The following is a 14,047-nucleotide window of genomic DNA, read 5'->3' as shown; positions in this document are numbered from 1 at the left end:
ACTGAGGAGGAAAGGGATCTAGGAGTCACTATTTCTGGTGACATAAAGGATAAATAGAGTATTAATGGCGCTATACTGGGAACTACTGAGGAGGAAAGGGATCTAGGAGTCACTATCTCAGGTGACATAAAGGATAAATATAGTATTAATGGCGCTATACTGGACACTACTGAGGAGGAAAGGGATCTAGGAGTCACTATTTCTGGTGACATAAAGGATAAATAGAGTATTAATGGCGCTATACTGGGAACTACTGAGGAGGAAAGGGATCTAGGAGTCACTATCTCAGGTGACATAAAGGATAAATATAGTATTAATGGCGCTATACTGGACACTACTGAGGAGGAAAGGGATCTAGGAGTCACTATTTCTGGTGACATAAAGGATAAATAGAGTATTAATGGCGCTATACTGGACACTACTGAGGAGGAAAGGGATCTAGGAGTCACTATTTCTGGTGACATAAAGGATAAATATAGTATTAATGGCACTATACTGGACACTACTGAGGAGGAAAGGGATCTAGGAGTCACTATTTCTGGTGACATAAAGGATAAATATAGTATTAATGGCACTATACTGGGAACTACTGAGGAGGAAAGGGATCTAGGAGTCACTATCTCAGGTGACCTAAAGGATAAATATAGTATTAATGGCACTATACTGGGAACTACTGAGGAGGAAAGGGATCTAGGAGTCACTATCTCAGGTGATATAAAGGATAAATATAGTAATAATGGCACTATACTGGAACTACTGAGGAGGAAAGGGATCTAGGAGTCACTATCTCAGGTGACATAAAGGATAAATATAGTATTAATGGCACTATACTGGGAGCTACTGAGGAGGAAAGGGATCTAGGAGTCACTATCTCAGGTGATATAAAGGATAAATATAGTAATAATGGCTCTATACTGGGGACTACTGAGGAGGAAAGGGATCTAGGAGTCACTATCTCAGGTGACATAAAGGATAAATATAGTATTAATGGCACTATACTGGAAACTACTGAGGAGGAAAGGGATCTTGGAGTCACTATTTCAGGTGACATAAAGGATAAATATAGTATTAATGGCACTATACTGGAAACTACTGAGGAGGAAAGGGATCTTGGAGTCACTATTTCAGGTGACATAAAGGATAAATATAGTATTAATGGCACTATACTGGAACTACTGAGGAGGAAAGGGATCTAGGAGTCACTATTTCAGGTGACATAAAGGATAAATATAGTATTAATGGCACTATACTGGGAGCTACTGAGGAGGAAAGGGATCTAGGAGTCACTATCTCAGGTGATATAAAGGATAAATATAGTAATAATGGCTCTATACTGGGGACTACTGAGGAGGAAAGGGATCTAGGAGTCACTATCTCAGGTGACAAAGGATAAATATAGTATTAATGGCACTATACTGGAAACTACTGAGGAGGAAAGGGATCTTGGAGTCACTATTTCAGGTGACATAAAGGATAAATATAGTATTAATGGCACTATACTGGAACTACTGAGGAGGAAAGGGATCTAGGAGTCACTATTTCAGGTGACATAAAGGATAAATATAGTATTAATGGCACTACACTGGGAACTACTGAGGAGGAAAGGGATCTAGGAGTCACTATATCAGGTGACATAAAGGATAAATGTAGTATTAATGGCACTATACTGGGAACTACTGAGGAGGAAAGGGATCTAGGAGACACTATCTCAGGTGACATAAAGGCAGGTAAGCAATGTAACAAGGCAATGAGGAAGGCTAGTCAGATGCTTGGTTGCATAGGGAGAGGAATCAGCAGCAGAAAGAAATAAGTAATAATGCCACTGTATAGGTCATTGGTGCGGCCTCATCTAGAATACTGTATTCAGTTCTGGAGGCCATATCTTCAGAAGGATATCATATTAATACATTAGAGACTGTACAAAGAAGGGCAACTAAAATGGTGCATGGCCTACATCACACATCTTACGCAGAAAGACTAAGAAATCTCAATATGTATAGTGTGGGGCAGAGAAGGGAAAGGAGGAACATGATAGAGACTGTCACATATATCGGGTATTAGCAAGGTACAGGAGGGAGACCTTCTTCTAAGAGAAGCAATAGGACACGAGGACTTGCACTGAGACTGGAGGGGGGGAGGTTCAGGGGAAATATGAGGAAAAATTACTTCTCAGAAAGGGTAGTGGAGAAGTGGAATAGCCTCCCATCAGAGGTGGTAGAGACTAAGACAGTACAGCAATTTAAACATGCTTGGGATACACATAAGGATCATATAGGGTTTGAGGTTATTAGTGATTGCACTGATCAAAATATGTGGGTCCCAGAGACCCCTCACTTTTGGAAATTGGGGTCCCACTCCACTGTTTCTGAGTCCCATCACAATACATTGCCTGGATGTCACATAGCCCTCAGGTGCAGAGAGGGGTTGGGCTGGCAGCAGTTGGGACAGTGCTGGGAGTGGGGTATGGTGGCAGTTGCACAGTGCTGGGGCAGGTAGTTGTTGGGGTAGAGGTATTTAGGGCTGGGGTTGGGGCAGGGAGAGGGGTGAGGGCATGCATCAGGTGTGGTTAGGTAGAGGGGAATAAGTGTAGATAGCAGTTCTAGCAGTACTGGGGCAAAGGGGATTAGCAGCAGGTGGTACTGTGGGGCAAGTAGGGGGTAAGGGTAAATAGCTGGGGATTTACCTCCTTCCTGCAGGGCTCCCCTGGCAGTGCCACCACAGAGGCAGTGTCTGGAATACCGTTGCCTCTAGCTCTGCTGCTGTAGCTGGGAGAGTCACAGGGAGGCCAGAGGTGGAGGTATGCAGCGCTCACAGAGAGGGTGCAGAGGTGCCGCTGGAGACTGGAGGGTTCTAATGCAACAGAGCGGCACGCTATGCTGGCAGGGCGAAAGGGAGGCACTTCAGGCTGCAATTGGCCAGCGAGACTGTACAGGTGGTGATTGGCTGTGGCACTGGCGCACATTCAAGCTCTGACTCTTGAAGTAGGGTTTACTTTGTTCAGTACGTGATTGGCTGGTTCACTGGCAAAGCTTTATACGTGATTGGCTGGTTCACTGGCAAAGCTTTATTGGAGAACATTGCTTGGATTATATTATAATGGCTTCACTGGTTCCTGACAAATACTATCCATAGTGTATATTATATTATTATCCTTTATATGGCGCCACATAGGATCAGCAGCGCCCAATTACAGAGTACATAAACAAATAAGAAAAACAAGAAAAAGAGTGACGTACAATTACAGTTGGGGAGGGGATGGTAAGGGATAGGAGGTGGCTGGTCTGGTGGGATGAGATGTCCTGACGTATGGAGTCAATTTTGGATGTGAAGTAAGTGGCAAAGTCAACAGCAGAGAGTGAGGAAGGGAGACGAGGTGGAGGTGGGCAGAGGAGGGAGTTGAGAGTGGCAAAGAGGCGCCGGGGGTTGGAAGACTGGGAGGAGATGAGGTTCTTGAAGTATGACTGTTAGCGGGGGGAAAATGGCAGCCCTGAAGGACGAGTGCAGATGTTTGAAATGGAGAAAGTCTGCCTTATGGCCCCCTGTACACTTGTGCGATATGGTATACAATCATGCGATTTCCATCACATCTGTGCGATCAATCGCATGATTGTATGCACATATTGTGCCCCTTGCGACGCGATGCGCGGGCACCCCGGTCGAATGTCGCAAGATATTAAGTGCTGCACTTAATATTTATTGCATCGCAGTGCGATCGCATGTGTTTTTTAAAAACACATGCGATAGATCGCACTACGCTGCGCGATGGAGGCCGCTCCCACTCGGCGGTGACGTGCCCATCACGTGATTACCATGCGATCTATTGCATGATCGCATGATAATCACTTTGGCAGTTCAGGTGCGATTTCATAACGCCTGAGCTGCCGGTGCGATGCCCCGCAATGACGCGTCGCGGGGCTTCGCACAAGTGTATGGGGTACATTAGAGCGTGATTTCCTCCAGAGTCGCTCGGCAGTACGTGGGCATTTTTGCAGATATCTGGTGCATTTGCTGTGCCAGGGTTGAGGTGTTGATCTGCGAGGGTGAATAGTGGTCGGTGGAGCAACAGAGACAACTATTAACCACCCTCTTCTCACAATCCCTAGGTCTTCAGGACATGGGTGGTCATTCCAAGTTGATTGCTAGCTGCATTCGTTCGCTGTGCAGCGATAAGTCAAAAAAACGGCACTTCTGCGCATGCGTATGCGGCGCAATGCGCACGCGCGACGTACTATTACAACGGCCGATGTAGTTTCACACAGTGTCTAGCGAAGCTTTTCAGTCGCACTGCTGGCCGCAGAGTGTTTGACATGAAGTGGGCGTTTCTGGGTGTCAACTGACCGTTTTCACGGAGTGTTGGAAAAATTGCAGGCGTGCCAGGAAAGACGCAGGCGTGGCTGGGTGAACGCAGGGCGTGTTCGTGACGTCAAAACAGGAACTGAACAGTCTGAAGTGATCGCAAGCGCTGAGTAGGTTTTGAGCTACTCTAAAACTGCACAAAAAAACTTTGTAGCCGCTCTGCGATCCTTTCATTCACACTTCTGCTAAGCTAAAATACACTCCCAGTGGGAGGCGGCATAGCGTTTGCACGGCTGCTAAAAACTGCTAGCGAGCGATCAACTCGGAATGACCAGCATGGCCCTTTCCTGGTTCTCTTCCTACCTATCTAATCACTCTTTCAGTGTCTGCTTCTCTGATTCCACCTCCTCTTCGCTTCCTCTATCAGTTGGAGTACCACAAGGCTCGGTCTTGGGTCCTCTGCTTTTCTCGGCCTATACCTCATCTCTTGGAAAACGAATCCACTCTTTTGGATTTCAGTACCATCTGTATGTGTATTATTATTATTATTATTATTATTATTATTATCCTTTATTTGTATGGCGCCAGAAGGGATCTGCAGCGCCCATTACAGAGTACATAAACAAATGAGCAAAACAACAAAACAGACAATATAGGACAGGTATAGAAAACCCGGGGTCAGGTGCCATCAAAGGGAGTATTGAGTATAAGATATTGTAAGTAAGAGAAGGAAAAGCACACGAGGAGAGAAAAGATACTCAGATCTACTTATCCTCCCCAGATTTGTCACCATCTGTATTGGGCCGGGTCACTGAATGCCTTTCTGCCTTTCCTCTTGGATGTCATCTCGCCACCTCAAACTTAATTTCTCCAAAACAGAAATAATTATTTCTGCAGCAGGGTACACTGGGGTTCCACAGGGAATAACATCGGGGTGTAGAGTTGGATCTTGATCCGAGTCACCAACAGTCTAAAGCTTTGACTGTTCCCAGAATGCACTGCATCGCCTCCTCTATATCCCCGTCTCCAGGCACTGGAGCTCAGTTTGTAAGTTGGTGCCTGCAGCTGCAGCCCTAATAAGAGCTTTTCTGAGATGAAAGAAGACTTCAGGGGCCGCAGCACAGGCATTAGATGCCCTGGATGTCATGCTGACATATCGTGCTGCGGCTTCATCACCTCTCCCAGCGGCGCTGTATACTCCCGCGCCGGGTACTTGCAGCAGAGGTGCTCCTCGTCACAGGCACACATACCGCTTCTGCTCTCCTGGATCACGTGGCCGCACTTCAGGGAGGAGGTAAGAGGGTCCCCCAGGTGGGACCTGCCGAAATCATGAAACAGTTGCGGTCCCAGGAGACGGGCCGCGCCGCTGGCGTGGACACTGTGGCTGTGCAGGGACCACACTATAGCCACCAGGGCAAGGAGCACTGGCCCTCATTCCGAGTTGATCGCACATAGCAACTTTTTGCAGCCCGTGTGATCAACTTGACGCCGCCTATGGGGGAGTGTATTTTAGCATAGCAGAGGTGCGATCGCATGTGCAGCTCTGCTAAGCTAAAAAAGTTTCCTGCAAAACAAGACCAGGGTCAGACCTACTTACCCTGTGCGACGGATCCAGCGATGAAGGTCCCGGGATTGACGTCAGACATCCGCCCTCCAAACCCAAACGCCTGTATCCGCCTGCGTTCGCCTCACCACGCCTTCAAAACGGTCATTTGCCATCCCGGAACGCCTCTCGCCTGTCAGTCTTCATGCGATCAGTGCTGTGATCACTATCTGTGCTGGCGGAGGCGCTGCCCGGCGACGACAACGCACGTGCGCATTGCGGGCGCAGCACAGCCGCAGTCCCGACCTGTTTGCACAGCAGCGAAGAACCGATGTGTGCGAACAGGTCGGAATGACCCCCACAGGTCGGATTTACTAAAATAGGCTCTATAGTACCCGGTGGTGAAGTCCAGCAGAGGGGATAAGGCGCTGACCTGTAGCCCCTCCCCCAGCCGCCATCTATAGCAGGTGTTCCGGCCCTGGAGCTGCATCTCTTTCTCCCCTCACTCCCTGTCAGCGTTTGGGCGCCATTTCACAGAGCTGCGCTGATCCTGGGACTGCTGGGCACTGTCTCCTCTGTAAAGCCGCCTGCATCATCAGCGCTGTGTATTTACAGGACACTTAAGTATTCTACAAGTCGTTTAGACAGCGTTAGTTAAAAACAAGTGCATTACTACATGAATATTTAGTACAAGTATCCTGTGATATACATCCAGTGTTACTGTGCATTGTTATATCTGTATTCATATATATCTCCTATATAATAGCCCAGATCTGTGACTCTGTGCCTGGGCCTCTAACACTGGGCGTGGCTAGGAGCTCTCATTGGGTTAGTGGCAGGTCTATCACACCTAGTCCACAGCTGATTGGGCGAGAAATGGCCTCCTACACAGGTTACATCCAATGGGAGGCTCTGCCCTTTGTCTGCTGTGTTTTCCCAGAGCAGGATTAACAATGGGGCTGATGGAGCTGCAGCTCCAGGCCCACACCCCAAATTAGGCCCACTGCATCTGCAGCAACACACCCTCCAGCAATTTACACATAAACATCGCTTCAAATTCAAAAAGGAGGCATGGCCACGGGTACAGCGGTGTGGCCACGACCCTTTTCCTATACTTTCAATGGAAGCTTGGAGAGTCAAAAATCGGTACAGACCATAAAAAAAGGGACTGTACCTGCCAGTAAGGTGCAGCTGGAGGGTGTGTCACTGCATCTGCAGCAAGTCTCTGCGCTGTAGAGAGGGGGAAAACATCCTTTTACTGCAGCGTCCTATGTCCTGCTGCCAGTCGCCTGCCCCCTCCAGCATCAACAATCCCCACTTCCTAGCCGCGGCGTAGGTGGAACAAAAGCTGCTGCGGCCTCCGGGATAGATGTGTATGAAAGCGGCGCAGCGGAAGGCTTTCATAGCCCTCCCTGTACCGCATACTCTCTGAGCCCCGGAGCCTCCTCTGCACGTGATGTCACAGAAGTGCCTCCCCGCCACAGCCGCGCCCAGATCCCCAGAGGCCCTGACTCCGCAACACAGCACCTTGCCTGCCGGCCTGGAACCCCCGAGATGCTAATGTAATGGATAGAGTGGGTGATATCGCGGAGGGTAATGTCTGGACGCTGAATCAATGTAAAAGGTGACAGTGCTGTGCAGTGCAGTGGGTGTGCAGTCAGGGCCGGTGCTAGGGTGTTCAGCGCCCCCCTACAAACTATAAATTTGCACCCTCGCATACTGTACAAAGGCACAGCGCACATAATACCCCCTGTAGTAGAGACACACATGTAACGCCTCCTGTACTGGTGACGCTTACACACGTAACACCCCCTGTACCAGTGCCGCTTACACACGTAACGCCCCCTGTACCAGTGCCGCTTATACACGTAACTCCCCCTGTACCAGTGCCGCTTAGACACGTAACGCACACTGTACCAGTGCCGCTTAGACACGTAACTCCCCCTGTAGCAGTGACGCTTAGACACGTAATGCCCCCTGTAGCAGTGCCACTTACACACATAACGCCCCCTGTAGCAGTGATACTTACACACGTAACGCCTCCTGTACCAGTGACGTTTACACACGTAATGCCCCTGTACCAGTGCCGCTTACACACGTAACGCCCCCTGTAGCAGTGCCGCTTAGACACGTAACGCCCTCTGTACCAGTGACGTTTACACACGTAACGCCCCCTGTAGCAGTGCCGCTTAGACACGTAACGCCCCCTGTACCAGTGCCGCTTACACACGTAACGCCCCCTGTACCAGTGACGTTTACACACGTAACACCCCCTGTACCAGTGACACTTACACACGTAACGCTCCCTGTACCAGTGCCGCTTACACACGTCACGCCCCCTGTACCAGTACCGCTTAAACACGTAACGCCTCCTGTACCAGTGACGCTTACACACGTAACGCCTCCTGTACCAGTGATGCTTACACACGTAACGCCCCCTGTACCAGTGACGTTTACACACGTAACGCCCCCTGTAGCAGTGCCGCTTAGACACGTAACGCCCCCTGTACCAGTGCCGCTTACACACGTAACGCCCTCTGTACCAGTGACGTTTACACACGTAACGCCCCCTGTAGCAGTGCCGCTTAGACACGTAACGCCCCCTGTACAAGTGCCGCTTACACACGTAACGCCCCCTGTACCAGTGACGTTTACACACGTAACACCCCCTGTACCAGTGACACTTACACACGTAACGCCCCCTGTACCAGTGCCGCTTACACACGTCACGCCTCCTGTACCAGTGATGCTTACACACATTATGCCACAGTCACACACACACACACACACACACACACACACACACAACAGACACATATATATATATACACAAACAACACATACTTACTGTACATACATTACACACATACATAGTCACACATATATACAGTATACACATACACTGTATATACACACACACACACACACACACACACACACACACACACTCACTCTCTTTCCAGACACTTACCTAATGAAATCTGGTTGGCCGAAGCTGTAGCAGCTCATCCTCCTGCTGCAGCATGGTCCCATCTAGCTCAGCCCCTTATTCCCATATAGCTCCGCCCCTTTTTGTTCCCGCCTGGCCACTGAATATCACACAGGGGAGGGGAGAGTGGAGGAGGCTTTGTGCTGACGGCGCCGAGGGGGAGAGGAGGTTTTGTGCTGCTGGCGCCGCTGCATGTGTGACAGCAGCCGGCAGCAGCAGCAGCAGGGATAGCAGCAGCAGCTCAGCACAGGGATGCAGAGCAGGGAGAACGCCTCTCCTTCCTGGTGCCTCCCTGCACTGCATCCCTTTGCTGAGCGGCTAGCGCCGGGCCTGTGTAGTATTACTAGTCCAGTGCAGTTTTATTGTTATATGTGATAATGTCTGCATTGTACCTGTAACTGTGTGTGCCTATAGCTGCTGCGTGGTTTCCATTCTGTGTATCTCACACATATTGCTTTGCTATTACTATATTCTGTACCCTGGGGGGCTAAATGCATCAGGGTCTCATATAGCATATAGTGTTCCACAGGATATACTGTTTCGTATTTTTCTCTGTGTGTTTCAGTCACCTCATACCACTTAAATCCTCTGTGCTCTGCATCTGCGGTCACATAACACAGGGTTTTTTTGTCAGGAATTGTGCTTGTTTGGCTATATTGTACTGTTACGCCCTAAGGCTACATTCCCAATAATGTCTAAGGCACAGGGCGGGAACTCCGCAGGATGATCCTGCCTCATGCAGTGCTGACGCCACGGATTTACTTGAGGAAAATATTTCAGCTGAGGGTTCAGGTACTGGGTGTTCTGAATCCCCCAGTCAGCCTGCAGCACCGGTGGCATACCAAGACCCACCTTGGGCTGCTTTTTCAAATATACTGACTACGCTTGTAACATGACTTACGCCCCCTGTGGGACTTCCTGTGCCATTACAGCCACATATTGTCCCTGTAGTTAACCCGCCATGGGTGGATACTCTGTCAACTCAGTTACAGCAATTAAATTAGTCCTTGGTTAAACAAAAGCCTACCCTCGCCCTACTGGGACCAAAGGGTCATCTAAGCGGGACATTTCTTCCTCACAATCCACTCATGTTTCGGATACTTCATCCAACGAGGATGGGGAATATACTGATCCATCAGACACTGATACAGCTGATGAGGAATCTGCAACACAGATTGATGTTCCTGACCTAGTGGAGGCTATCAAGCTGATTGTTCAGATTGATGATGAGATTGACCCTCCTGATATGTCTAAGACACTTGATAAGTTCAGATGTCAGGAATCCTGGGAGGCTCCAGGAAAGAAGTTTTCCCTATCTAAAAAGATGCTAGCTCGTTATCCTATCTCTGCAGAGTTAAGTACCAAGTGGGAAACACCACCACCAGTGGACTCACATGTAGCCCGTCTTGTGGTGTCATCTACTCTGCCTGTCACCACCATCACCTCTCTGAAGGAACCAACGGATAAGAGTGTGGAGCAGTGGCGCACCCAGGGGGGGTTTCCGAGTACCCAGAAACCCCCCCTCCACTAAAAAAAAAAAAAAAAGCTGCATGAGTATTATTAATGACTGTCTAGCGTCCTCTGCAGCCTGCTGTCTTCCTGGTGGCACTTGCAAGTGCAATAAAAGTTTACTTTATTTTAATTATAGTACATATATATCCATGTGCCTACATATATACACATGTATATACATACATACATACATACATATAAACACACACACACATATGATATATATATATATATACACACATGTGTATATATATGTGTACTGTATGTGTGTGTATATATATATATATATATATATATATATGCATGTTTAATATGCTATGTATATGTGTATATGGGTTCACTACGATCTCCCGGCAGCCGGCCTCCCGGCGACCAGCATACCGGCGCCGGGAGGCCGGCCGCCGGCTTACCAACAGTGTGGCGAGCGCAAATGAGCCCCTTGCGGGCTCGCTGCGCTCGCCACGCTACACGCGCCACACTATTCTATTCTCCCTCCAGGGGGGTCGTGGACCCCCACGAGGGAGAATAAGTGTCGGTATGCCGGCGGTCAGGCTCCCGGCGCCGGTATGCTGGTCGCCGGGAGCCCGACCGCCGGCATACTGAAGACCACCCGTGTATATGTATGTGTGTGTATGTGTATATATATATATATATATATATGTGTGTGTAGATATATATGTGTAGATATATATATATATATATATATATATATACACACACACACACACACACACACACTAGTTTTACGGACCCAGCATATACTGGGTCACCTCAGTCCCCACCCCCGTGATTGGCTCCGCCCAGTCCTGGAAACCCCCCCATGCAAATCCTGCGTTTGCCACTGTGGAGGGCTGTTTGAAGTCTATTTACACTCTTGCAGGTGCTGTACATAGACACACTATGGAAACCTCTTAGGCTGCAAAAGGTATTGAAGCCTGGGTTCAAGCAGTTGAGGAAGAGCTACCTCTGAATTTTTCAGACAATGCCGGACAATGTCTATCATATATTACCACAGCCTCCCATTACAATAAGTAGGCGGCCTCTGATGCAGGTATTATGGCAGCCTTCGTCTGGCCTTCCTCAAGGTTCATATATCTGCCTTGTCGGTATGGTTTCAAATAAAAATTGTGTCTCTGCCTGATGTTCATACTTTCACTCAGGGTGTTTTACGGATTCAGCCTCCATATGTCCCTCCTGTGGCTCCATGGGATCTGTCTTATTCTGAATGCCCTACAAGAGTCTCCATTTGAACCTCTTAAGGTTGTGTTTCTGCTGGCTATTGCCTCTGCTAGGAGGGTGTCAGACTTAGGCGCTTTGTCCTGACGTTCACCCTTTCTGATTTTTCACCGTGACCATGCAGTTCTTCGAATTCGCCCTGGTTGTCTACCTAAGGTGGTGTCATCGTTCCACCTTAACCAAGAGATTGTGGTTCCGGCCTTTATCTCTCCTGGTTTGTCCACTGAAGAGATGTCTTTGGATGTAGTACGGGCTCTCCGTATATATGTGGAGAGGACTGCCCCCATCAGGAGGTCAAATTCTCTCATTGTCCTTTTTGGTTTTCCCAAACGTAGCTGGCCTGCGAATAAGCAAACTTTGGCCAGATGGATTACAATGGTTATTGCACAAGCCTATGCGTAGGCTGGTCTTCCAGCTCCTGCTACTATCAAGGCCCATTCTACTCGGTCTGTTGGACCTTCTTGGGTGGCCCGCCGTGGTGCGACCCTTGAACAATTGTGCAAGGTGGCTCCGTGGTCCTCTGTGAACAGGTTCATCAGGTTCTATGCCTTTGATACAGGATGCCTCCTTTGACGCCGGGTTCTTATGCCTGCTACAATTCGTCCACTCCCATGAGGAACTGCTTTAGGACATCCCCGATGTTATTCCCTGTGGAATACCAGTGTACCCCGCTGCAAAAAAGGAGATTTATGGTAAGACTTACCATAGTTAAATCTCTTTCTGCACGGTACACTGTTTCCCACAGACCACAGCGCCCACCCTGACGCACTTAGCTTCTTTGGGTTTGTATGGCATTAGCCGCTGGTACCTTCTCCTGTCGTGAGAATGTGGTGTATGTGGCTAACATCTGCCGTCTCTCTTACTTGCTACTGCATTGGACTGGTTAACGAAACTGAGCTCCAGTGCCTGGAGGCGGCGATATAGAGGAGGTGGTGCAGTGCATCCTGGGAACAGTCAAAGCTTTAGCCTGTTGATGCTTCGGATCAAGATCCAACTCTACACCCCGATGTTATTCCCTGTGGAAACCAGAAAGATATTTAACCAAGGTAAGTCTTACCATAAATCTCCTTATTTCCACCAACCAATAGTAGTTACCAACCTGATATCTCTATCACTGTTCTGTTGAGAACTCAACAATCAATCCTACCCCACAAGCTCGCTGCCTAGGTGCAATCCTTGACTCTGAACTGTCCTTTGTTCCCCACATTGTCTGTCTCAAATTCATGTTACGTTCATCTAAAAAACATTTCCAAGATATGACCATATCTTACACAAGTCACAGCAAAAACTCTAATCCATGCTCTCGTTATCTCCCGCATTGATTATTGTAATAGTCTCCTGACCGGTCTTACCAAAAAGAGACTCTCACCACTACAATCCATTCTGAATGCCGCTGCGAGGCTAATCTTCCTTGCTAGACGTTCATCATCTGCAGATCCGCTCTGTCAGTCCCTCCATTGGTTACCTGTACTCTACCGTATTTAATATACAATACTTTTACTCACACACAAGGCCATTAACTAAACTACACCAACGTACATCACTTCGCTTATCACAAAATATCTCCCAACCCGACCTCTTCGCTCTTCACAAGACCTGCGTCTCTCATCCACACTCATTACTCGCTCCCACTCATGATTGCAGGACTTTCATCGGGCTGCACCCACTCTGTGGAATGCCCTCCCACGCATTATAAGACTCTCCTCTAGTCTCCAGACCTTCAAGCGTTCCCTGAAAACCAGGACCGGTGCAAGGGTTTTTGGCACCCTAGGCAAAACTTCAGTCATAACCCCCCCGCCCCCCTGCCGGCAACCACCACCCACCCAGTCCTTGTGGTGCAAGTATGGATGCGGCGACCTATAAATAACCTTCAATGCCTTCCTATCCAATTACATCTTCTCTGTACAGTACACATATAACCTCACAAATTTTGATTGTAAGCTGATTGTAAACAGGGATTGATTTGAATGCCCAAATATTATCTGTAAAGTGCTGTGGAATACGTACAGTATGCGCTATATAAAGAAGTGGTAATAACTGGTAATAATAGGTAGAACCTATCCTTGTGTATAAATGCCTATTTCCCTATAGATGGTAAGCCTGATTATATATATATATATATATATATTTGTCTCCCCCTAACTGACCTCAGTGCTGACTTGCAGGTCCCACCATGGTCAGGCAGATTCAGAATCTCTCTAGAGTCTCCAAAGTCCCACACCGTCGCCTTTTTGCGGGATGAGATGTCATGCCGTCTCATCACCTAGTGTCAGTAGCACAGAGCCATCTACTAAGCACTGGTCTCGCTGGAGGAAAGGAACAAGTAGTGCTGCGGGTATATAGACACAGGTGCAGGAGTGAGAGATGATTCTACGTCTCTTCCAGCCAATGCCCGCATACCACACAGCGCACACCTTCAGCCACAGACGTTTCAGGACAGTGTCTTGCAGGATTTGACTTCCCGCAAAATT

This window comes from Pseudophryne corroboree, chromosome 10, assembly GCF_028390025.1.
Source record: "Pseudophryne corroboree isolate aPseCor3 chromosome 10, aPseCor3.hap2, whole genome shotgun sequence".
Taxonomy (NCBI): Eukaryota; Metazoa; Chordata; class Amphibia; order Anura; family Myobatrachidae; genus Pseudophryne; species Pseudophryne corroboree.
Note: the sequence above shows the minus strand (reverse complement) of the source record.